The 23,440-nt window shown below is 36.2% G+C and overlaps 1 protein-coding gene across 4 annotated transcripts in view; it reads left to right on the forward strand.

Moving 5' to 3' along the window:
* The window catches only part of FBXO11 (F-box protein 11), a 99,949-nt gene that overhangs the window by 10,950 nt on the left and 65,559 nt on the right, over positions 1-23,440 (forward strand). The window contains exon 1 of one of the 4 annotated variants that reach the window (XM_089922350.1): positions 17,717-22,611. The exons of 2 other annotated variants lie outside the window; for them this stretch is intronic. The gene's annotated coding sequence lies outside the window, so the exon portion shown is untranslated. Of the gene's footprint in view, positions 1-17,716; positions 22,612-23,440 lie in introns of those variants that run through there. One more of the 4 variants, XM_089922351.1, reaches the window with a different exon arrangement.

Genomic DNA, 23,440 nt, shown 5'->3' on the forward strand with positions numbered 1-23,440 from the left:
ATATTTCTTGCCTTGATGGAACTTAAAGTTGAGCTAGAGACTGAATATAAATAACATCTGAGATCAAGATGACTTGAAATAAGCGTGTTGGTATTATTTTCATTGTCTTCTGGTACATATTTTTTAAGAATGAATATGTGTGTGTGTGTGTAGGTGTATGTATCTGGAGTTTCATTTATAACCTTATCTTTAGACTGTTTGCCGAGACCATACTCTCTTAGAGAGTTTTCAGTTAAATGCTATTAAGATGAAGTTTTGTTATGACTCCCTACTCTTCGGTTTATGTTTTACCCTTTAATCATTCGTTGAATTACCTTTGTGCCACACTTAGAAAGTTGTTGCAGCTCAAACATTAAGCCAAGTTATAGCGTTTCTACGTAACTGAGAAAGAAACACGTGCCTAGTGAAGGAAATTACCCAGAGTTGGGGTCATTCATCTTGTTTTCATAGTATTTGCCCTTCTTCATTACATTCATTGTTTCGCCCGTATATGCAGAAACTGAGAGTAGGTTAAAGTTAGATTATGTTGCTAGAATTTAAGCTCAACTGCAGAAATAAAACAACACTTTCGGGCTCTTCATAGCATCTGTAATCCCACATACCTAGTAGTCGTAACTCTCAGGATGCCTTCATAGATTTTTCTGATTCTGTCTTAGTATCTCTGTTGCCACATCTCATGGGGAACCTGTTCTCTATTTCTGAATTACTTGGTTTGAGAACCTCTTAGCTGAAGTCTTTAAAACTGAAAAACTGAGCTGGGAGATCTGGATGTAGTGAACTTGTCCAGGGTCTGTAAAGTTTACATACCAATCATAGACATACTTTGATAACACACACATACACACAGTGAAACTGGGAATAGGCACTCTTGATATTGTGAAGTGTCTAAAATTTTTTGGTAAAATGTTAACAGTAGTGTCTTAGGATGGTGGAGGTGAGATGATTTTTTTAATTCTTTCTATAATTCTTTGTTTTTCGAAGACTGTATATGGAATCTGGAAGGAGGGAGGTTTGTATTTATTTTAAAGAATTTAATAGTTCTGATTGTGATGTGAACTCATTCTGCTTGGTTTGATGACATAGTCCCCACGTGGGTCATTTTAAATATGAATAAAAGCTTAAAACTCTACATTTTTCAATGCTGTAAGTGTGTTTTAAGTACTTATTAATTTATGGACATTTTGGGGTTTTGTATTTATTATAACTTTAGGATAGTAATTGGCTAATATCATATATAGGAAATGAGGATAACTGATGATCAGGAATTCAGAATTAAAAACAAAATTTGATATTTGGAACTTTGAGCCAGTGATACTGTCTTCCCAGGATAAGTTTCTGACTGTAGATTATGGTAGTAAATACATACAAATAATATTTTAATTACATGCCTGGCTGAATGATGGAAGATGGAAATTAAGTGTGCAAATGAACTGGATAGTTAGGGGAAAAAAGATTTATTATTGTTCACAACAGATGGCTACTTCCTCTGTACCCTGGTGGTGTGGATTCATGTCTATTTGATAATTTTATACAGGGGGACTATTTTTTTTTCATAAAACTGGTGTTAGCTCTGAAGAAATTAATGGCTATCAGTTTATTAAGTTCAAACAGGGATTGCTAAGGGAAATTGTTTCATCGTTATCAGTTTTTTAAAAAGCCACATTCCTCCCCTTCTAAGATATTATATTCTAAGAAGTTTTGGACTGTGGGATCTAATGTGTTTGGGAATAAATAAGAACCTGGCAATGTCGTTCAAAAAATACGGGCCTTTGAAGTTAACTTTAGTAATTAGATTGGGAATTAACTTATCTCACACTCACCTGACTAGTCTTCTGATTATCTCTATAAACCCAAACCAGGAGAAAACAAGCATTTTCCTCTTACAAAATACACTAAAACTTTCATTGAATGAGGTGAACTGTTTGGCTTTTTTTTTTTTTTTTTTTTTAAGTAGGGGCTATTAATATGGTTTAGGGCAAATCAGTCATTAAATGTAGATTCTAGATAGTGATCAACATAGTTTTATGAAGAGCTGATTACAGATATATTTAAAGTGTTTTTCTGAAGTAGTGACTTGGTAGCTGAAGAGGGGACAGGAACAACAGAGCCAGGTTTAAATAAAACACTTTATTCTTTTATGAAGCAGTCATACTGATGTTGTGACAGTTGGGGGAACTTTAAGTTGTATTATATGGAAGCTACAACTTGTAAAAATAGTGCTAGACATTTGCAAATAGATATTTACTAAATGGTTGTTTCTTTTTCCCTTCACCTTCCTTTCCTGGACTCAAATTTGTTCACATAATCACTGATTTAAATGACCAAGCATATTAACTTCATTGATAATCGTTTTAAATGTGATGAGGTTGAGTACTTGAAAAACCAAAAATAGAAATCAAATTACTTTGAATAGTCTGTTAAGAAAAAATGAACAAACAAATGTGCTTTAATCTTTGTAGAAATAACCAAAAAATGAGCAGTAGCTTAGAAATGTTGAGCCAGAAGTAGCTATAGCAGAAAGTGATTTGGTCTGTAGTTGAATGAATCATCCTAAAGTGTGTGTGTGCATGTAAACACAGGAAGTTGTATCGTAGTGATGTTGGAATGGTTGAAAAAAAGATATGTCTATTAGAAAAACTTGTGTTATTCTAAAGAGTAATAAGCTAAAGGGCAAATTAAGAACTTTCAGGGAAAGTAAAAAAACAGTCACTTTTAAAATTGCATCAAAAATATTAGGAATAAACCTGATCAAGGAGGTGAAAAACTATGCTGAGAACTATGTAACATTGATAAAGGAATTGAAAATGATTCAAAGAAATGGAAAGATATCTCATACTCTCCAATTGGAAGAATCAATTTTGTTAAAATGGCCCTACTTCCCAAAGCAGCCTACAGATTTAATGTGATCCTTATCAAATTACCCATGACCTTTTTCACAGAACTAGAACAAATAATCCTAAAATTTATATGGAACTGTAAAGGGACCCAGAATTGCCAAAGCAATTCTGAGGAAAAAGAACAAAGCTGGAGGCATAACTCTCCCAAACATCAGACGATACTACAAAGCTAAAGTAATCAAAACAGAGTGGTATTGGCACAAAAACAGACATATGGATCAATGGAACAGAATAGAGAGCCCAGAAATAAACCCACATACCTACAGTCAATCTTCAACAAAGGGGGCAAGAATATACAATGGAGAAAAGACAGTCTGTTCAGAAAGTGATGTTGGGAAAACTGGACAGCTGCATGTAAATCAGTGAAGTTAGAACACTCCCTCATATCATACACAAAAATAAACTCAAAATGGCTTAAAGACTTAAATATAAGGCGTGGTGCCATAAAACTCCTAGAAGAGGACATAGGCAAACATTCTCTGACATAAATTGTACCAGTGTTTTCTTAGGTCAGTCTCCCAAGGGGATAGAAATAAAAGCAAAAATAAATAAATGGGACCTAATCAAACTTAGAAGCTTTTGCACAGCCAAAGAAACCATAAAACGAAAAGACAGCCTACAGACTGGGAGAAAATATTTGCAAATGACCCACAGGGCTTAATTTCCGAAATACACAAACAGCTCATAAAACTCAGTAACAAAAAAAAAACAAGCCAGTCAGAAAATGGGGAGAAGACGTAAATAGGCATTTCTCCAAAGAAGACATACAGATGGCCAACAGGCACTTGAAAAGGTGCTCAACATCACTAATTATTAGAGAAATACAAATCAGAACTACAATGAAGTACCACCTCACACCGGTCAGAATGGCCATCATTTAAAAGTCTACAAATAACAAAAGCTGGAGAGGATGTGGAGAAAAGGGAACCCTCCTACACTGTTGGTGGGAATGTAAATTGGTGCAGCCACTATGGAAAACAGTACGGAAGTTCCTTAAAAAACTAAAAATAGAGTTGCCATATGATTCAGTAATCCCACTTATGGGCATATATCCAGAGGAAACTCTAATTGGAAAAGATACATGCACCCCAATGTTCATAGCAGCACTATTCTCAATAGCTAAGACCTGGAAGCCACCTAAATGCCCATCAGCAGATGAACAAATAAAGATGTGGCATGTATACACAATGGAATACTATTCAGACAAAAAAGAATGAAATAATGTCATTTGCAGCAACATGGATGGACCTAGAGATTATCATACTAAGTGAAGTAAGAGAGAAAGATAAATATCCTATGTTATCACTTATATGTGGAATCTGAAGTATGACACAAATGAGCTTATTTACAAAACAGAAACAGACTCACAGACATAGAAAACAACTTTATGGGTACCAAGGGGGAAAGACGGTGGGAAGGGATAAATAAGGAGTTTAGGTTTAGCAGATACAAACTACTATATATAAAATACACAAACAGCAAGGTCCTACTGTAGAGCACAGGGAACTATATTCAATATCCTGTTATAAACCATAATAGAAAAGAATATGAAAAAGAATATATATATGTATAACTGAATCACTTTGCTGTACACCAGAAACTAGCACAACATTGTAAATCAACTATACTTCAGTTAAAAGAAAAAGAATTACTTTCACATGGTTGAAAATAAGTCTTAAAAGAAAAATGTTGCTCAGTTATTTTTCTATATTTTCAGAAGATGGCTAGAGAAAATGAATTTAAATTAGATTGATGATCTATACTGGTGGAAATAACATCTCACTAAAGACTATGTACTTTTCTTTGGTGGTAGCTATTATTATTAGATATTTAAATTATCTTAGAGATAATAAATTAGAAATTATAGAATGTTGGAAATAGAACCATAGTGCCAATTCTTGAGGTTTATTCACTTGCTCAGGTTAGAATTAGAACACAGGTTTCGTTACTCCCAATCAATGATGATGGTGTTATCTGTTTTTTTTAATATGGATTTATTATTTATATATGTTTTGGCTGCATTGGGTCTTTGATGCTGCGTGTGGGCTTTCTCTAGTCGTGGTGAGCAGGGGCTACTCTTTTTTTGTGGTGGGCAGGCTTCTCATTGTGGTGGCTTTTCTTGTGGAGCACAGGCTCTAGGGTGCAGGCTTCAGCAGTTGTGGCACATGGGCTCAGTAGTTGTGGCACACGGGCTCAGTAGTTGTGGCGCACGGACTTAGTTGCTCTGCGGCATGTGGGACCTTCCAATACCAGGGCTCGAACCTGAGTCCACTGCATTGGCAGGTGGATTCTTAACCGCTGCACCACCAGGGAAGTCCCGGTGTTATCTGTTCTCTTTCTGGAGTTTCATTATCATTTTGTTCATTTTTCAGTCTAGTGATTTGTTAAACCTGTTGATCTGATAAACTTCTCTGTAATTCCTTAGTTGAACTAAACAAAATTAATTTTTTTTAGAATACTTCTCTTAGTAACTTAAAAAGAATAGGCAAGTAAGATTTTAGTTTGTTTTTTATTGGTTGACTTAATTTTTTTGTTGTTGTTTTGTTTTGGCTGTGACTGGTTGGAATAAATATTGATATTATTCAGTGTAAGGTAAACCATATTTGACAATAGATTAATATGTTGAATCCCAGTGTAACTGATTTCAGATGTGTAAAAACTGGTTAATGCTTTTGAAGAGGTAAAGCTTTTTTTTTTTTTTTTCACTACGAATTCAAGTGTCCATTTATGATACTGGTGGTAGTTCAGTCAATAAGGAAGTGATTTACTGTTCACTAAATAGTATTGAGACCATTGATTATTCATTTGGAAAAACACTCAGTTAATTTCCTACTTTGTACAATAACAAGAAAAACATTCCAAATGATTAAGGAGCTGAAAAAAAAATTTTTTTGTAGTAAAAACATGTAGCGTGAGATCTACTCTTCTAACAAATTTTTAAGCATACAATACAGTATTGTTAACTATAGGCAAGATGTTGTACATCAGATCTCGAGAACTTATTTATCTTTCATAACTGAAATTCTATACGCATTGAATAGCAACTCTTCATTTCCCCTTCCCCCAGCCCTTGGCAGCCACGATTCTACTCTCTGCTTCTGTGAGTTTGACTATTTTAGGTACTTCATATAAGTGGAATCATATAGTATTTGTTCTTCTGTAACAGGCTTATTTCACTTAGGATAATGTTCTCCTAGTAAGAGCTCAGTGTTTTTTAAAAATCTGAGAAGAAAGTACTTTTTTCCTAAGCAAGGCCAAAAAAAATCCAAAAGTCATTAAAGAAACATCAGGAAATTGACTGTGCAAAATAAATTGAAAGATCTATGCAAGAAAGGTGAAAAAACAAAGTTAAGGCAAACGAAAGACTGGAAGAAAAAAATTTACACCTATCCAACATACAAACAATTAATATATATGAGTCTTTATGAAAAAAGATTTAGAGATAAAATATAACTTATTAAGCTGAATCCTCTTTTAAAAACTATCTGCCGTCCCATTCCCCTCCACACTCTGACCCTTCTCAGAAATAACCAGTCATGAATTTGATAACCTGTTCATTCCTTTTTAAAAATATTTTTACATGTATGTGTGCATCTCTAAACATTCATGGTTATGGTTGTTGCTGTGGAAAGTAAGAGCTTGCCTTCGAGATGTTTATGGCTCAGTGGATAAACGGAAATATGAAATATTCTCTCAAAAGACATTTAATGTGTGCCAAGTGAGTGGTATAAATCATGAGTGTAGAAACTTTTAAATGGTTGCTAAATGAATTAATGAATACAGAAGTGTATGAAACTTAAAGAAGTCAGTTCTTTTCTCTTCCTCTATCCTACTCACCAGAGGTAACTGTTAATTGTGTTTGTGTTTACTTTTGAGTTTGTTTAATGCATGTGTATATAAATACACATACTTTTAAAAAAAAATAGATTTATTTATTTATTTGGCTGCATTGGGTCTTTGTTACTGTGTGCAGGTTTTCTCTGCGGCAAGCGGGGGCTACTCTTTGTTGCGTTACGCGGGCTTCTCATTGCACTGGTTTCTCTTGTTGCGGAGCATGGGCTCTAGGCGCAGGCTTCAGTAGTTGTGGCACGTGGGCTCAGTAGTTGTGGTTCACGGGCTCTAGAGCACAGGCTCAGTAGTTGTGGCGCACAGGCTTACTTGCTCCACGGCATGTGGGATCTTCCCGGACCAGGGCTCGAACCCGGAACCCCTGCATTGGCAGGCAGATTCTCAACCACTGTGCCACCAGGGGAGCCCCACATACTTTTTTCATTAAAAAGAAACCACACTGTATGTGTTAATTTGTAAATTTTTCTTTTTACTTAAATATATCTTGAGCTTTTATTTTTTTTAATAACAATATAAAAAGTTACCTCATTCTTTTTTAGTTGAATAGTCCATTATGTGAATGTACCACAATTTATATTAAATGTACCTCTATTGATTAATATTTAGGTACTTTTTTTGCTATTATAGGATTTCAGTGTTGTACAAATGTCTTTATAAGTTTATGTTACAATTTCAGTAGTTTCATAAAAGTGAGTTACTGAGTCAAAAGAATATTTGCATTTTTTCTTCCAGTTTTATTGAGATATAATTGACATGCAGCACTATATACATTTAAGGTGTATAGCATAATGATTTGACTTATATACACCATGGAATGATTACCACGGTAAGTTTAGTGAACATCTGTCATCTCATACAGTTACAAAATTAAAGAAATAGAAAAAAATGTTTTTCCTTGTGATGAGAACCCTTAGGATTTACTTTGTTAACTTTGATATATAACATACAGCAGTGTTAATTATATTTATCATGTTGAATGTTACATCCCTGGTACATATAAGTTTGTATCTTTTGACCACCTTCATCCAGTTCCCCCTTCCCGACCCCCCCCACCTCTAATAACCACAAATCTGATCTCTTTTTCTATGAGTTTGTTTGTTTGTTGAAATATAATAGACCTGCAACACTTTGCTAGTTCCTGGTACCGAATTTGTTTAAAAAAAGTAATCCCACCGTTAAGGAAACTAATCTGAGGGTTAAAATGGTTTGGAAAGACTTCTCAGAGAAAGTGGATACTTTAACTAGATCATGAAGAACAAGTATGTCACAGAGGAAAGGGAAAAAATAACATTCTTAGTAAGAGGAAATGGGCTGGACAAAGGGCTTGGAAGAGTTACCGGGACAGAGGTTTTTTACTCTGTCCTCATACTCTGTTCATCTCTTAGTTTACTTTATGTTGGTGTTTCTTTTCCAATAAGGAAATTAAAGTGGAGGTAGCCACTCTACTGTCTTCAAGGCTTTACTCTACCACCTGTGGGTTAATCTAAATCCTATAGCCCAGAATTCAGTCTTTAACACTTTGGCTGCCTATTTTTCTATGATCTTCTCTTGACAGACTCATCTACATACTGTTCTTGAATGAACCATACACATTGCTAATCTGTATGTATACATACACATACACACACACTGTTAGAAAATTTTGAACTCAGTGGTTGTTTGACTTATGTATTTGATCACTTCCTTTTTACCCCCATGCCTTCTTGGTAGTTACTTATATCCCAATGTCAGGTGCTTACTGTCATTTACAATTGTTGGTAGGGCCATTTATGCTTAATGTGTGAAGGATTATTGGTAAAGATTTGATAATATTTTATGTGGTAAGCTCATTTTATCTCGTTCCATGCACTGAATGTTTTGTTTATAATACTGTTTGGCAACAGAGTTTCTGAAAACTCACCAGAAGGTATTTTCCTTATTAATAGATATCTAATATCAGTGAAAGGACTTGTAATACACAATAGAAATTATGTAGAATTTATATATTAAGCATAACAAGAAGAAAATGTTTTTGAAAGCACTTAAGTAGCAATTAGCTATCTTGATATCCATGGGAAAACAACATAAGGAATTTTTATAATAATAATCATTATAATTACTATTTAGTAGTTATAATATTAATAGCCATCAGTTATTGATCACTTTATTCCAAGTAGAATCCATGACTTTCTGATTAAACAGCCTGAATAAAGTTTGAATTACTATATTATGCTATTATCAGTAATCATTATCTCCCATGTATCACTTTTTGTTAATATATAAATTTACTTATTTTATTTTTGGCTGTATTGGGTCTTCCTTGCTGCAAGCAGGCTTTCTCCAGTTGCAGAGAGCAGGCTTCTCACTGCGGTGGCTTCTCTTGTTGCAGAGCATGGGCTCTAGGTGTGCAGGCTTCAGTAGTTGTGGCTCGCAGGCTCTAGAGCGCAGGCTCAGTAGTTGTAGCGCACAGGCTTAGTTGCTCCGCAGCATGTGGGATCTTCCCAGACTGGGCTCGAACCCGTGTCCCCTGAATCGGCAGGCGGATTCTTAACTACTGTGCCACCAGGGAAGCCCCTCCCATGTATCACTTTTTAAAAACACATATTTCTAGGAAATATTTGTTACATGAAAATGATCACTTGCACTGCAGTTACCTGCTTTTAGAAAGCAGGGAGTAATGACTAATCAATTATGCATTTCCCAAGAAAACTTTGAAAATTCAGACAAGCATAATGAGAAATTGAAAGTTAGCAACAATGAAACAGACTAGAGAAAAAACTTACACATTTCTTTTCATTTGCTATAAATATAATACATAGAAATACATGTAGCATTATATATTTTCATTGGAATAATACTGTATATAATTTTGTATTTTCCCTTATTATTCAACATATCATTATTTTCCCACTATAAATATGTATGCATGTATGTATATATTCTTTAATGGCTGCATGCTGTATTTTATGTATACTTGAATTTATTTGGTCATTCCTCTACTGTTAGGCAGGTTCCTTCTAATTTTTTTCTATTATAAGTTACACTGTAAGGAGAAATCATCAGGATCGGCCCTATGAGTTCCAGCATTGAGATTCCCCACCTTTCCAAAGACAACAGTGATAGATTAAACATGCACACATAGTTAATAGTCAGACTTCTGGCATGATTATAGCTGCATAATTCTACATCTTTCCCCTCTAGAAGTCATAAAAATTAAGAATAAGAAGGAGAGGGCTTCCCTGGTGGCGCAGTGGTTGAGAGTCCACCTGCAGATTCAGGGGACGTGGGTTCGTGCCCCGGTCCGGGAAGATTCCACATGCCGCGGAGCCTGCGCGTCCGGAGCCTGTGCGCCACAACGGGAGAGGCCACAACAGTGAGAGGCTGGCGTACTGCAAAAAAAAAAAAAAAAGAATAAGAAGGAGAAAATAAGAAAAATACTTCGACTTTCATTTTCAGTGAACTGAAAGATATAAAATGTAGACTCCAAATTATGTTTAAAGGCTATCAAAAGTATCTTGAGAAGGAGCAGAAGGTGTGAGCTTAAATATATTTATTGAAGTTTAGGGTTCACCTTGAAGTTCAAAAGCTAAATCTCTTGTTTGTGATGACAGGGTTGGTGACAGAAATACCTGGTTTGATTCAGAAAAGAAGAAAAGGTAGAGCTACATTTACACAGAGCAGTATGTACAGGAACCAACTTTTCTCCCTATTCTCTCTAGCATGAAAGGAGGAGAGAGTCTTTGGACTGTGACGTCTGTCCTTCACTCCACACCCCCTCTCCCCATCCTTATTCCTGGAAGCTATGTAAACAGCTGGTTAAGGAAAAATCCAATTTATTTTTTGATGACAAATACAAAAGAGGCTGACATGGCAGCAGAACTTCCAAAGAACAAAGGACCCTGATTAGAAAAATATTGCTACAGAGCACATGAAAATTGTGGCCCACCATTTAACCATACTTTTCTAGAGTTGGAAAAACGTTTAAAAATTCTTCTACAAAAAAAAGAACACAAGAAATGCAGGAACTCAGGGAAAAAAGACAAGGAAGGCAACAGGAGGTGATTAAATGTGAGATAAATTTTCAGAAAATGACAGAAAAGACAATAGATCCAACACACTTAAAATTAAAACTCCTATATAAGAAAACCAAAACAGTGCAATAGAACAAATTTTTATACGTACAGTTAAAACCTAGCTGAACTGAAATGTACCTATTGAAAGGGCACCTGTGCCAGGGAAAACTGACCAGAATGGTCATAAAGATAAAGATTCCTTTGGACAGCCAACTACCCTCCTCATCCCCCCTACAAAGTTCTTTACAAGGGTTTGATGTTAGGCTGGCCTCAGATTTCTGTACAACATTCAATACCAGAAGATGGTAGAGCAACGTTTACAAGATAAGGAAGCAGAGTGAGAGCCAAAGATTTCATATCCAGTTATGCCATTCATCAAGTGTGAAAGGTATAAACAGAACTCAGGGAATACTGTATATACATGAGCCCTTCTTGAGGTAACTGTTAAAGTATAAACTTCAGCCAGCCGAGAGACATCTGATGAAAGGATTGGTTGTAACCATTGGAAAAAAAAAAAAAATATATATATATATATATATATAAAATAACCCTAAAGCCTAAAACAAATGTGGAGATTATGATGACAAATCATAATGTTATATACCTTGATGATGTAGAAATGATAAAAACTAATAAAATTTGAGAGAAGGAAGTTTATAGATTACCTCATTGTAATTACTGGTAGTCAAAACAGTATTTAAAGATCATAAATCAAGTAGAAGTATAAACATGTTTAACACTTCAAAGGAAATGCTAAAGATAATACTATTGATTGAATTAGGTAAGGGGAGGAAGAGGAAACATGTTTAACATTGTTCTTATTAAGGGACTAATAGGTATTACCTTAAAAATATAAAAATCTAGTGGAATTCTAATTCATAATATGAAAGTTAACCCTTAGAACAAAAATAAAACCTTACTAAATATTGAAAGAACTACAAACCTATCAAAAAGAAAACATCATCTGTTGAAAGGATATTCATATACAGCCACACATGTAAGAAAACATGGCAGTACTAAGACCAAGCATATCTTTTATATAAAAAAAATATAAATAGGCTTAACTCACCTTAAAAAGAAGATTTTCCGATTGAATTTGAGGCAAAACGAATTCTGTAGCTTATACAAAGTATATACTTACAAGAAAATGATTGTAAAGGTTAACATTTTAAAAGATGGAGGTTCCTTAAAAGACTAAAACTAGAACTACTGTATGACCCAGCAATCCCACTACTGGGCATATACCCAGAGAAAACCATAATTCAAAAAGATACATGCAGGGACTTCCCTGGTGGCGCAGTGGTTGAGAATCTGCCTGCCAGTGCAGGGGACACGGGCTCGAGCCCTGGTCTGGGAAGATCCCACATGCCGCGGAGCAACTAGGCCCATGAGCCACAACTACTGAGCCTGCGCGTCTGGAGCCTGTGCTCCACAACAAGAGAGGCCACGATAGTGAGAGGCCTGCGCACCGCCATGAAGAGTGGCCCCCACTTGCCGCAACTAGAGAAAGCCCTCCCACAGAAACGAAGACCCAACACAGCCAAAAATAAATAAATAAACAAAATTAAAAGAAAAAAAGATACATGCAGGGACTTCCCTGCTGGCGCAGTGGCTAAGAATCCGCCTGCCAATGCAGGGGACACGGGTTTGAGCCCTGGTCCAGGAAGATCTCACATGCCGTAGGGCAGCTAAGCCCATGTGCCACAACTACTGAGCCTGTGCTGTAAAGCCCACAAACTTCAACTACTGAGCCCATGTACCACAACTAATGAAGCCCACACACCTAAAGCCCGTGCTCCGCAACAAGAGAAGCCACCACAGTGAGAAGCCCAAGCACTGCAACAAAGAGTAGCCCCCGCTCGCTGCAACTAGAGAAAGCCTGTGCAGTAACAAAGACCCAGTGCAGCCAAAAATAAAATTCATTAGTTAATTTTTTTAAATTCCCTTTATTTAAAAAAAAAAAAGTTACATGCACCCCAGTGTTCATAGCAGTACTATTTACAATAGACAGGATGTGGAAGCAACATAAATGTCCATCAACAGAGGAATGGGTAAAGAAGATGTGGTACATATATACAATGGCATATTACTCGGCCATAAAAAGGAATGAAATTGGGTCATTTGTAGGGGTGTGGATGGACCTAGAGACTATCATACAGAGTGAAGTTAAGTCAGAAAGAGAAAAACAAATATTGTATTAACGCATGTATGTGAAATCTAGAAAAATGGTATAGATGATCCTATTTGCAAAGCAGAAATAGAGACACAGACGTAGAGAAGAAATGTATGGATACCAAGGGGGATGGGGTGTGGGAGGAATTGGGAGATTGGGATTGACACAGATACACTATTGAGTATAAAATGGATAACTAATGAGAACATACTGTATAGCACAGGAAATTCTACTTAATGCACTGTCGTGACCTGAATGGGAAGGAAGTCCAAAAGGGAGGGGATATACATATATGTATGGCTGATTCATTTTGCTGTACAGTAGAAACTAACACAACATTGTAAAGCAACTATACTCCGATAAAAATTAATTTAAAAAATAAAAGATGGCGAAGTGAAAGGAATTTAGGGGCGTCATGATCTTAATATACAAGGTGGAGTTCATACTAAAAAGCAATAAGTAAAGAGTATGAATTCTTAAACAGTGCAGTGAAAGTTTAATAGTTGTAAATATCTGTATATCAACTAAAATAGCAACCTAGGTTAAGCAGAAATTATAGAAAATATGAGGAAAAGTGGAAACATGTCAGTAGTAGGAAATATTTAATTGAAAGACACAAAACAAACCTTGAAAAAATAAAAAGACATGTTTTCTGGATAGGAAGAATAACATAGTAACAATTCCCACTGAGGTAATTTATAAATTAATTTTTTAAACTAGACGTGCTGATTCCAAAGTTAGCAAGGAAAAATAAGCAAGAATAGCCAGGAGAGCTGAAAAAATAAAGAGAACTGAGGGAGAACTCACCTTTCCAGAAATTAAGATATAAAGGTAAAATACACAAAACAGGCACAGTACCAGCCAACAAACACACATGGATCAGTGGAACAGGATAGGAAGTCCAGGTAAGAATATCATAAAGGTGACATCTCAAATCTGTGGGAAAGATAAACTGTTCAGTTAACTGGGGACAGCTGGATAGTCATATGAAAGAACTTGGATCTGTATTTCACACATATACCAAATGGATCAATGAAAAATAAAGCCATGAAAGTAATAGAAGAAAAGATTAAAGAAGTCTTTTTATAATTTTGGTGTGGGGAAGACTTTAAATTGAATCCAGAATTCATAAAATAATGGATAATTTTTACTGCATTAAAAGCAGTCTCTGAATGGATAAAGAAAAATGTGATATATACATACAATGAAATACTGTTCAGCCTTAAAAAAAAAAAAAAAGAAAGAAAGGAAATCCTGTCATATGCTACAACATGGATAAACCTTGAGGAGATTATGCTAGATGAAATAAACCAGTCACAAATACTGCATAAGTCTACTTATATGAGGTATCTTAAACTAGTCAAACTCAGAATGGTGGTTGCCAGAATGGGGGCTAAGGGGAGCGGGAAAGGAGGAGTTGTTCAGTGGTTATAGAGTTTCAGTATTGCAAGATGAAAAAGTTCTAGAGATCCGTTGCACAACAAGATCCATATAGTTAACACAATTATACTGTACACTTAAAAAATGATTAAGATGTTAAGTTTTAAGTTGTGTGTCTTCTTTACCACAATTTTAAAAACACTCTGAATGCCAAAAAACATCATAATACGACAATCAGAATACAGATTAATAACTAGCAAAACTTACCTGCAATTCATATCACAAAGGGTGGTCTTCCTTATATATAAACCCTGCAAACTCAATTTTTTAAAATTAATTTATTTATTTTTGGCTGTGTTGGGTCTTAGTTGCTGCGTGGGCTTTCTCTAGTTGTGTCGAGCGGGGGCTACTCTTCATTGCGGTGTGCGGGCTTCTCATTGCAGTGGCTTCCCTTGTTGCTGAGAACAGGCTGTAGGCACACGGGCTTCAGTAGTTGTGGTTCTCAGGCTCTAGAGCACAGGCTCAGTAGTTGTGGTGCACGGGCTTAGTTGCTCCGCGGCATGTGGGATCTTCCTGGACAAGGGCTCGAACCCGTGTCCCCTGCATTGGCAGGCGGATTCTTAACCACTGGACCACCAGGGAAGCCTGCAAACTCAATTTTAAAAGCTCCTGCAACCTCATAAAAAGTGGGCAAAGATGTGAATAGATAATTGACAGAAAATTAAATGCAAATAGCTTGTAAGCATATGAGAAGTTGTTAACCTCAAAGTAAGAGAAAGGAAAATGATATTGTTCACCTATTAGGCAAAAACCTAAAAGTTGGATAATATACTCATGGTGCTTTCTCATACATGGCTATTGAGGATACAATTGAGATACCCCCTGTGGAATTCAGTTAGGCAGTGCCTCTCAGAATGAAAATATATTGGTGCTTAATAACAAAATAAAAATTAGCCTCTTTGGACTTAAAAGAATTTAAAAAATGTGTTAAGTAGGGACTAAATATGTGGGTCTACCTGAATCTGATTTAGAAGCAGGCTGATGCTCTGAAAGTTCATTTTTTTCAGGATAGAGACCAAAACTATACTGGTGGACAGATTGGATAAGGGAGGTACAGTACTTGTTTGTTCACTACTCAAGGAACTAGGGGGCTGAGTCAAGAAAGAGTTGAAAAGGGCTGTGTGAACACTGCTGAGGGATAGGGCTTATGTAAATTGCACATCCACAGTGGTAGAAGGAAACAATGAAACCTCCTAGATAAGATTTGAGCTAGCCTGCCCATGATGTAGTGACTGCATCTCCAGGAAGAGCCATCTGTAGCAGTTACAAACCTCATTGTGGGGTGGGAGGCTTGAGTGAGAGGTGGCGGCAAATGAAAAGCTGTTAAGGTGAGGTAAGCACATAAACATATCCCACACCCCCCCACCACTACTACTCACACGTGCAACTTTGACTTGTGATAGACCTGCAAACAAAAATTCAAAAACACACAAGAAAAGCTAACCCTAAAAAAACAAAACAGGTCAACATCTTTACTGAAAAGAAAAGAAAATACTCTTTGTATACTGATAGAGAATTATCTTCAAGATTTGTTTGCTTAGTGGGAAAAAAGAAAATCATAGTACAGTGTTTATAGTATGTTTCCTTTTGTGCTGGAGTAGGGGAATAGTTGATATTGTCTTTCAAGTAAATCCTTAGTCTGTGAAGAACAGTCTTAAAATAACTAAATATATTTAAGGTCATCAGGGAGATAAAGGAATGAGTAATACCCATAAAAGAAAACCAAAATTAAATACATACAAATTAACAAATAGATATAAAAAGAGAACGCTATAGAAATCATTTAACTAAACTCAGTAGATAAGATGTATTATACTGAATACAATCAATAAAATAATTAGTGCTTTGGAACATAATCACATAATCTTGGAACGTAAGAATTCACCCAGAAGGTAGCAAAATGAAAAATTTTTTTAAATTAAGAGGACTGGGCTTCCCTGGTGGTGCAGTGGTTGAGAGTCCGCCTGCCAATGCAGGGGACGCGGGTTCGTGCCCTGGTCCGGGAGGATCCCACGTGCCGCGGAGCAGCTGGGCCCGTGAGCCATGGCCGCTGAGCCTGCGCGTCCAGAGCCTGTGCTCCGCAACGGGAGAGGCCACAACAGTGAGAGGCCCGCGTACCGCAAAAAAAAAAAATTAAGAGGATTGATAGAAATATTTAAACATCTGTCCAAAAGAAATTTTAGGAGAGATTAGATAAAGTAGTAGAGAAACAATATTTAATGAGACAGTTTTTAGAATTGAAGTAAAACCTAAGTTTCCATATTGAAATTGTACATTAATTAACAATGGCTTAGCAGGATAAATACTCTAAAAAATTTACTTCTAAATGCTCAATAGTGAAATTGCAGAACATAAAAAATAAGGAGTTCTTTAAAATGATGAAAAAAGCCAGGGTACCTGTACCAAAATATCAGTCATACTAATGGTATATTTATCAGAACAATAATTTCCAGAAGAAAATGATACTTTTGGGATACTTTTTCCTCAAAATGTACAGGGAATATAACTGTTAATCTTGACTTCTGTACCCATCTAAAGTATCAGCGAGAATGAGACCCCTAAGAGTTCATCACTTATAAAAACTTGATGCAAGAACTGAAGGATGTAGTTGAGCAGGAAGAATAGTACACTAAAGGGAGGAATTGAATAAAAGAATATGTTGTGAGCAAAGAATTGGTAAAATATGTTAATCAAGTTGAGTATTGATTGTAAATATTTATAATATTTTAAAAAGTAGGACCAAAATACTAGACAATAACAAGAAAGTTGGAAGAAAGGGGATTACATTGAGTCAAGAATGCTACTATTCTTATCTTGTTCACAAGAAGTGAGTACAGAGATACCGACAAACTTTAGGGCATCTTACAAAAATGAATAGCTATTTTTGTGGCTCTGCAGCCAGACTACCCGGATGAAATTCTAGCTTATCCTTCACTGGCTGTATGATATTAAGGTTACTTCACGTTCCTGTGCCTAAATTTTCTCATCTGTAAGTGAAAATGACAGTTAAACTTCCTCATAATGTTGCAGGGAGGGTTAAGTGAAATACATATAAAGCCATTAGAACACTACTTAGTGCATATAAGCACTTAATACATGTTTGCTGCTGCTGCTGCTTTTATTTCTTTTTTAACTTAGGAGTACCCATGAAAAGAAAAGAAATAAAATCCATGGCTTCCAGGCCAGTGGAACTAAAATAAGAGAATGAAGAAAGCTTAACCTTCAGTATACCATCAGGATTACGTGGCCTAATTTTAGTTTTTTATTTTCTTTTTTGAGCAGTTCTAACTACTTATCAGGGTTGGTATTTTATGACTTTTATTCTTTCTTCAAGATCTTCCAAAGAACAGAGAAGTTTTACTTGTTTTTTAAAATATCATTCTGTCTTGCAGTTACCATATGGGTCCATCAGACCCTTTGTATAAATCTAAGGTACATTATGGGATGTCAGGTTATCTTACTGTTCCTGTATCTTGAAATATTTTGCTACTTAATTCTAGGATTTCATCATTACCATTAATTATTTCCTACTGTGCTAAAATAGACTAAAACAATAATAAAGCAAGGATGGTGGAATGTCCTGAATAGAAGATGCAATAGTGAAATAGTCACTTTTCAGGGTTTTTTAAATTACATTGCTCAAGAATTGCATCCTCCTTCAGAAAGGTATAAAAGAAGATGGGAGACATACAGATCAAAAGATAAGTGCAGGGAATTTCCTGGCAGTCCAGTGGTTAGGACTCTGTGCTCTCAATGCTAAGGCCCCAGGTTCAATCCCCGGTCGGGGAACTAAGATCGCACAAGCATGCTTCCCCCGCCCCCCTCCCCCCAAAAAAAGATCAGTGCAGAAAGAGAAATAGCACTCTAGACCTGAGTTGTCCAATATGGTAGCCACTTGCCACATGGCTACCATATTTATACTAAAATTAATAGAATTTAAAATTTAGTTTCTCAGTCACACTAATCATGAAGTGGTTATGTAGAGAGAATGTAACTGTTAGCCTCATTTCACTATGGCTACCATATTGGACTGCAGAGATATAAAATGTTTTCATCATTGCAGAAAGTTCTGTTGGATATCACTTCTCTGAACTCTACTACGGTAGTGAAGTTGATCATATGTGTTAGTGAAATTGATCATGTACATGAAATCTCAGATTATGAGGCTTGAGATGATCATATCCTATATGAAAATATACTTCAAATTATTTCAAACTCAAGAATTGATGAAAACACAATATAGTTCTTTTTTTTTTGGCCACGCCATGCAGCTTACAGGATCTCAGTTCCCTGACCAGGGATTGAACCTGGGCCACGGCAGTGAAAGCCCATAATCCTAAGCACGAGGCCACCAGGGAACCCGACACACAATATATATTTCTGATGAATGCACGGTATATGTCTAAGGACAAAACGAAATAGGGTATTCTCTTCCAGTTAGTCACTCAATAGGAATATTTTGCAGCACAAACATGAACCATTCCCTTTTGCTAAAAAAAAAGGTCCTGTGGTAGTGTTCTTTCATCTCTTATGTTTGTGTGTAAAAAATTACTTAGAACAAAGAGTCTTGTGATGTTTAAATTCTTATTAAAATTTCTAATAAAGTTACTTTTCATTATCCATTAATTCTCCTGTAAATTAGTTGTGAAATGGCCTTAAAAAAATTTTTTTAAAGGAGTCCATTGTACCCAGGTTGAAATGGTATACTGAAGGTTAAAGTGTGAGAAAAGGCAGGAAAGGGGAAGGTGCGAAGTAAAGAAAAAGAATAAATATGATAACCAGAAAAAGTAGAAATATAGTTAATTACAGTTAATGGATGGAATGTATGTGTTTAAGTGTTAATATGTGTTTAAAAACCAATCAAGTAAACTGCTACATACAAGAGATAGATTCAAAGCCAAGGAACATAGATTACAGGTAAAGGGGTGGAAATGTGGTGAATTGAACCCATGGATTATCTTTGTTTCCTCTCAGAACACTGTGATGTTACAGCAAAATTTTTAAAAGACATAAACCTTCAAAAACAGAAAAGGGGAAAAGAGACAAAAGAAATTAACATTTTGGAAACTGAAAAATACATGAATGGGTGTGTAACCAACCTAGCATACCCACTGAAGTTGAAAGTAAGTCTGCAGGAATGGAAGCTATAAGAGACAAGCCAAATCATGCCAGCACCCACTCTTTCCCAAAGACTCAGGAATTAGCAGCAATGGTATCTGTGAAGGCTGAGTGTAGGACAAGGCTGAAACCCAGAGTACTCAGTGCTGGTTTTAAGGTCTTAAAAAGTGCAGTTAGACTTCACCTCCCTTCTTGCATCCTGTACAATTAGATATTTGCCTCTTTATTATCAAGGCAAAAAGCTGTTAATAGGAGAAAATATACCAGATACAGGTGAAAGTGAGGCCATCAAACCTAAAATGGTGATTAAGTGGTAAGTCTGCGTATGCAAAGTTGAAAATCTCTGCTGTAACGCTCTTTGACTCCTTGATTTGTAGCTTTATGCCCTTCAGGGAAGAGATTAGAAGGGTACTCTCTTGGAAAACAATCCTGTCTAAAATTATAGACTTGACCAGTACTGACACTGAAACTTATGTTCCTACTTTATTACTCTGAAGCAGTGGTTCTCAAATATTTTGGTTTGAGGGCTCCCTAAGAACTTTTTAAAATGTGGGTTATAGCTATTTACTATATTATAAATTAAAACAAAATTTTTAGATATTCCTTTAAAAAATGATAAACCCATTATATGTTAACATCATATACGTATGTGAAAAATAACTATTTTCCAAAACAAAAATCATAGTGTAGCAGTTTCACTTTTTTGCAAGTCTGATGTCCAGCTGAATAAAAAATCGGCTGGATTTTAATATCGGCTTCTGCATTTGACCAGATGTGATATTCCATGTCATGTATGTAGCCTCTGCAAAACACTGTGTACTTGTGAGAAAATAAGAGTGGAAAAGGCATATAATGTCTCAGTATTAATAATGAAGATAGTTTTGACCTTAAGACTCCTTGAAAGTCATTGTTTGATGACTCCCAAGAATTCCTAGACCACACTCTGAGAACAACTGCTCTACACTAAACTCACCAGTCATAACCCCACACAGAATTTCTAAACAGCATTTAATGCCTTAGCTCTAATATATGAATGGACAGCTGGAGATTTACCAGACAGTTGAGGAGAACCTGTAACATGAAAGATGGAAGCCAAAGCAGAAAGATGGAAACAAGTGACTTGGAAGAAGCAGCCGTGGCACTGGGAGGAAGAAAACTTGAAAGACAGTTATAGCTTCAGAAGGCTAAAAGAAGCTATTCTTTTTGTGAAACCAGAACTAGAGGTTATAAATAAGGAGCATCATAGAGCAAAAATGAGCTCTAAATTTAAAATATGAGCAGATATGAAATGTGAAAGATATAACTCTAAAGTAATAGAAGGAAATGATGACAGGTTTTGTTTGTAACATAGGAATGGGGAAGGACTTTGTATACAAAACTTAAAAGCACATTCCCGCCCCCCGTCCCCCAGTTTATAAGTCAAAAAGTGGAATGAATTTGTTTACATCAGGATTAAAGAGTTCTGTGTATTGAAGGGACATCATGATAGGATGAGAGAAGATATTTGTAAAATGTAAAACTAACAAGGGATCTAACATCTAGAAAATGCAAGGAACTCCTAAAAATCAAAAGGAAAAAGACAACCACCCTAATATAAAAATACATACAGTTTCTAAAGAGGCAATTTATAGGAGGAACCCCAAAGCTAATAAGACTATAAAGAGGTGCTCAAAGTTAGTTGTCAGAAAGTGTAAATTAAAACAAATGAGTTGTCACTTTATACCTATTAATTTGGACAAAACTAGAAAACTGAATGCATTAGTTATCTATTTCCTCATAACAGTTTATCCCCCCAATTTAGCATCTTAAAACAATATACATTATCTCACAGATGCCAAGGATCAGGAATCTGGTAGCATTGTAGCTGGATGGTTCTAGCTCAGCATCTCTCATGAGGTTGCAGTCAAGCTGTCAGCCCAGGGCACAGTCATTTGAAGGCTTGACTGGGGCTGGAATATTTGCTTCCAGGATGGTTCATTCACACAGCTGTTGGCAGAAAGACTCAGTTTCTTGTTGGTTGTTGGCAGAAGGTCTTAGTTCTCTACTGCATGGGCCTATCCACAGGGCTGCTTGAGTGGATACATAAGACTGCTTGCTCCTAATGACATGGTGTTATGGACTGAATGTTGTGTTCCTGCCCCCCGTCCCCCAGTTTATATGTTGGAAGCTTATATGTTGAAATCTAATCCCCAATGTGATGGTATTTGGCGGTGGGGCCTTTGGGAGATGATTAGCTTACAAGAGTGGAGCCCTCATGATTGGGATTAGAAGAAGAGGCCAGAGAGTTTGCTCACTCTTTTTTCCACCATGTAAGAATACAAAGAGAAGTCAGCCATCTGCAACCCAGAAGAAGGTCCTCACTGGAACACAACTATGCTGACATTATGATCTTGGACTTCCAGCCTACAGAACTGTAAGAAATAAATTTCTTTTGTTGATAAGCCACTCAGTTTATAGTATTTTGTTATATAAGCCTGAGCTAAGATATATGGCATCTGGCTTCCCCCAGAGCAAGTGATCTAAGAGGGAGCAGACAGGAAGCCACTATACCTTTTATGATCTCTTCTCCCAAATTGCATACTATCACTTTTCTGTTCATTAGAGGCAAGTCACTAAGTCCAGCCAATACTTAGGGGGAGAGCAATAAGACTCCACTTATGAAGGGAGACATTTGTGGACGTTCTGAAATTACTACACTGGATAATGCCAAGTGTGTTAATAGGAGTGTAGACTTTTGTAAGAGTTTCCTAGGGGATATGTACACGGATGTTCATTGCAGTACTATTTGTAGCAGCAGGAAGTTGGAGGCAATCTAGGTATCCCATTTACCATCTGAATGTAGATAGGTGAAATTTGTGAATGCACATTGTATTTGTTTCCTAGGACTGCCATAACCAAGTACCAAGTACTACAAACCAGGTGGCTTAAAATAAATTTATTTTCTTACAGTTCTGGAGTTTAGAATTCCCAAATCAAGATGTGAGCAGGATTATGCTCTCTCCATGACTCTGGGTAGAATCCTCCTTACCCATTGCTAGATTATGGTGGTGGCTGTTTATCCTTGGCACCCTTTGTCTTACAGGTATGTCACTCCAATCTTTGCCTCCATTGTCACATGGCATTCTCCCTGTATGTCGGTTTTTGTGTGTGTATTGGAGTATAGTTAATTTACAATGTTGTGTTAGTTCCAGGTGTATAGCAAAGTGATTCAGTTGTACACATATTCTTTCTTTTTAGATTCTTTTCTAATATAGGTTATCACAAAATATTGAGTAGAATTCCTTGTGCTATACAGTAGGTCCTTGTTGGTTATCTGTCTTACATATAGTAGTGTGTGTGTGTGTGTCTGTGTGTGTGTGTGTTCGTCCCAAGCTTCTGATTTATCTCTCACTCCACCCCCATGTTTCCCTTTGGTGACCTTAAGTTTGTTTTCAATATCTGTAAGTCTGTTTCTGTTTTGTAAATAAGTTCATTTGTATCTTTTTAAAGTTAGAATCCACATGAGAGTAATATCATATGATATTTGTCTTTCTCTGACTTACTTCACTTAGTATGATAATCTCTAGGTCTATCCATGTTGCTGCAAATGGCATTATTTCATTATTTTTTATGTCTGAGTAATATTCCATTGTATGTACCACATCTTTATCCATTTCTCTGTCGTTGGACACTTAGGTTGCTTCCATGTCTTGGCTATCATAAATAGTGCTGCAGTGAACATTGGGGGTGCATGTATCTTTTCGGATTATGGTTTTCTCTGGATATTTGCCCAGGAGTGGGATTGCTGGACCATATGGTAGTTCTATTTTTAGTTTTTTAAGGAACTTCCATACTGTTCTCCATAGTGGTTATACCAATTTACATTCTCACAAACAGTGTAGGAGGGTTCCCTTTTCTCCACACCATCTCCA

Source organism: Delphinapterus leucas, chromosome 13 (genome assembly GCF_059928025.1).
Source record: "Delphinapterus leucas isolate spDelLeu-1000000601 "Yukka" chromosome 13, BTC_Dleu_Yukka2, whole genome shotgun sequence".
Taxonomy (NCBI): Eukaryota; Metazoa; Chordata; class Mammalia; order Artiodactyla; family Monodontidae; genus Delphinapterus; species Delphinapterus leucas.